This window comes from Podarcis cretensis (assembly GCF_951804945.1).
Source record: "Podarcis cretensis genome assembly, chromosome: 3".
NCBI classification, from domain to species: domain Eukaryota; kingdom Metazoa; phylum Chordata; class Lepidosauria; order Squamata; family Lacertidae; genus Podarcis; species Podarcis cretensis.
Window position 1 is genome coordinate 86,867,211 of NC_137172.1, and position 4,080 is coordinate 86,871,290.

The following is a 4,080-nucleotide window of genomic DNA, read 5'->3' on the forward strand; positions in this document are numbered from 1 at the left end:
GTTGGTGTGTTTTGTGTGCTACCATGCAACTACAGATCCTAACATGAAGGCTGCCATTAGTAATAACCGTAGGTTTTGCTTTTTTGGAAGGGACACCTGTGTTGTAGCACACACATGACTGGTGACTCTTCTTCTCTATAATCGCTATATGCTCAGCCTCGTTCAGCTTCTGTATTCAAGATGGCCGATGGTGATTCTTCGGGTGCTGGAATGGATATCTAAAGTGAATGTGTGGCTGACACAACAGACTGGGCATTGCACGCCACAATTGGCTTTACTGAGCATCTTTCACAATGAACCGAAAGACCAACACAAAGAACTTGCTGCATTCTTGTTTGTGGCAGATCAACAGCTCATTGTGCAGAATTTGAAATATCTGGATCATCTTCAACTCTCTCTGTGGAGACAGAAGATGTGGGCAGTAGCACTAATGGAGAAACTTAGCATGTTAAGCATTAAATGGTTTCACAATTCATTTTTCTGTATAGAAATGTGGTATCCACTCAGAACCTTTTATAATGACAGCAACTATATCTGACACTTAACATTACACCACAGGTGAACCTGTGTATTGAGTATTGTGCTGACATTGTTGCTTGCTTCATTGTACGGGGGAACAGGTTCTTTCTAACTATATTTGAAAATTTATGTAAAATTTCCATTTCTTTTTTTAGATTTTTTTAAAAAATGGATAGGTGCCAGCCTCTAGACTAGGAGTGGAAATGATGCTGGAAAGGGGGGCTTTTAGTACCACCTTTTAAATAGCTGCTCAGTAGGAAAAAGATACTTGCCATGCATAGAAAAATAAGGGATTTCATATACAGCCTTTACTCTGACATGCGTTTTTAATAGTACTTTTCTATGGGAGACCATTCAAATATACAGTTTGTCATCCCCCAACCTAAATGCTATCTGCAATCTGAAGTGCTGTTATCCAGTAAACACTTCCCTACTCAATTCTGACAGCATTTATACATTGGCCTAAGGCAATTCTTGCAACCCAGTCCCAGTGATTTCAAGATCAGGTTATAATCTTAACCGTGCTTGCTTGAAAGTACCTGTACTATGGAATGAAGAAACCTTACCTCCACCTAAAAGTGACTAGGCTTCAGAATGTAAGGATGAATCCAGATTCTAGGCTGTATCCCACTAAGTCATACTAAGAGGAGACCCTTTGAAATCGGTGGATATCATTAACTTAAATTCATCCCAATGACTTGTGACTTGGCTACAACCCTAGGTTTCTATGCTTTCAAGTTGCAAGCTAAGGTTGGAAATGGAGGAGTTGGGATGACCATTTTGTTAAACTTGCTAAATTTTTATACCGCCCTTCATCCAAGGATGACAGGGTGGTTTACAATATAAAAACAAAAAAATGTGTAACATAAGTAACAAATGCATGGAATTCTCAGTTGAGCTCAGACAGGTCCCCTCCCTACTGAACTTTCAGTGGCTGCTGAATACTTTTATTTCAGCAGACGTTTTAATGGAAGTTTGATTATATGGGTCTGGTACAAACTCTAGTCTGTGGTGCAAGGTTGGTTAATTACGGTGCCCATCTGCAGCTTGGATGATCAGGGTAAAGTCCCTGGTCATTGCTGTGTGTATGTGCAGCCCCTTTGAAACAACACATTCAAGCCCAGGTTAGTTTTGCACCCCCAATATATATGAGCAGATGCTTCCCCCCCCAAAGCTTTTACAGTGGTACCTCGGGTTACATACACTTCAGGTTACATACGCTTCAGGTTACAGACTCTGCTAACCCAGAAATAGTACCTTGGGTTAAGAACTTTGCTTCAGGATGAGAACAGAAATCGTGCTCTGGCGGCGTGGCAGCAGCAGGAGGCCCCATTAGCTAAAGTGGTGCTTCAGGTTAAGAACAGTTTCAGGTTAAGAACGGACCTCCAGAACTAATTAAGTACGTAACCAGAGGTACCCCTGTATAGGGTTGAATGACAGCTGCTAACTTGCTTTTTCCAACTTTTGAATTTTGCTATCGTAATGTAGCACCCTGCTTGTGGTTAACGCTTAGCTGGAATGAAATATTCAACGCAGCAATAGAGAAATTAAAATAGTAATTTATTTGTCAGACAAATAAATATGAGGCACAGTGGTATATGGTTACCAAGCTCTGGCCTGGCCTCTTGCCATTCTGGCCAGCACTTATATTTCCTTAATCCAGCCCCCTTGCTCCTCCTGTGGCTGCCTCTGTCCAATCAGCCTGGTTGAAATTCCTATTGGCTGTTTGCTAGAGCCAATCACAAAAGATACACCCATTTCCTTCTTGCCCTTTTATGGAAATCAAAAAGCTATATATTCTTCTATCTATAAATGACAAATAAGTAGTAATATATCTTACATGTGTCTCAACAAGGAATCTTAATTACCAGCTCACCTCTTGCCCTCCTTGCCCTATTGCCTTCCAAAACAGATAATTAATCTTGAATTTTTATCTTATGCATGTCAAGGATTGAGTTCACATCAACATTGAGAGATCTCCTTCATTTGAAGGTTTCTAAACAAAAGGCCTGACAACCATATATCAGGAGTGCTCGATGGCGTCTCCTGTCTGGCAAGGGGGGGGGCTGATGGCTGATGGCCCCTGTGATCTCTTCCAACTATATGAAATAAGAATCTAGCATTTCTTAAATCCTTTGCATAATTATATTTAAACTAATATATTTAATACATAAATAACCTTTTAAAAGGAAAAGAAATCTTAAAAGGATCTTAGTTTAAGAAACAAACAGCTTTAGAAAAGATTTCCCAGAAAATGTTCTGTTTCTGCCAGCTAGATGCTTTTTCACTGCTCTTGACCTTCTTAACCTTAGGAAGAAGATATGGCTCATTTTACTATTTATCCACCCTTAATTTGTAGGGTCAGTGTAACCTTGGCTGTCAGCCTGTAATTCCGTTTTTACGACTTTGAGAATTGTTTTCTGCTATAAATCAGGGGGGCCCCTTGTCTAGGAGTAAAACATCTTGTCAAGGTTTTTAGGCAACTGGTCTTCTAAGACTGGTCTTTTAAGATACAGGCCCTGATTAAACATATAAGCTTTAATAAAAATGCAAGCTTATGATTAGATGCCTCAGTAACTTCTGTGATATGAATAGCAATGGTCGTAAAAGTACAGGAAATGCCTTGCTTTCCTTTCCCTGCTGGCATATTCTCCCCACCTCTACCCTTTCTTTAAATTTAAGGGTGTTACCTACTGCACCCAGCAGCTTAGGATCTTTCCGTGGCACCTGCCAACCAATTTCTCTACTCCTATTGGTCCTAAGTCCAGACCATTCTTAAACACGCTAAGAAGCTTTGTGATGCTTTGCACTGTGCTGGGGAATCTGTCAAATGCAAGTAAATATCTGATTCTGAGAGACAGATGGTAGCAGCTGGGTGTACTGGCATTTAAAACTTCAGATTCCCCACCCTTTTGTGAATCATATTGGAGCTGTATTCCTTCAGGAGATTCAGCACAGACGTCGATGACTAAGCTACATTCCTGTACCCAGTTTCCTGGGGATAAGCCCCACTGAATTCAAATGGGACTTACTAATAAACAGTCAAGCACTGGATTGCGCTGTGCGCATGAGCTTTCCATAAAGAAAAAGAGAGAGAGAGAGAGTTTTAATGTGCAAGCCCTCAAATGAGTGAGCGACTGACGATTTTTTTGCTGAGGCATGAAACACAGCTATGTGGCTGTCAATTGCTTTGTCTCAATATGCACCAAGCAAGAAAGTTACTCTTCTAAGCGGTTCTGTTCCTGGCAGAGGAGACAAAAGAGGGGGATTTAAAATGACTAAGCGCACTCTGCTGAGCTCTCGTTCATGCCTCTGGAACAATCGAGAGAGAGCAATATCTGGGCTGCAGACTAAAGGAAACTTTTTAGTATATCGCCACTGCCCTTCCCTCAATGCAGAATGGGTTTTCTATCTTACGGGTTATAAATGGAATTCTAAACAATTTCAAAGCATTCAGGACATGTAAAACAACCAAGGTGAAACATACCAACAGAACTACTGAGAATCTGACTAAAAATCAAGCATAACGTTTTCTTTATAAAGCAATTATTAAAGCAATTT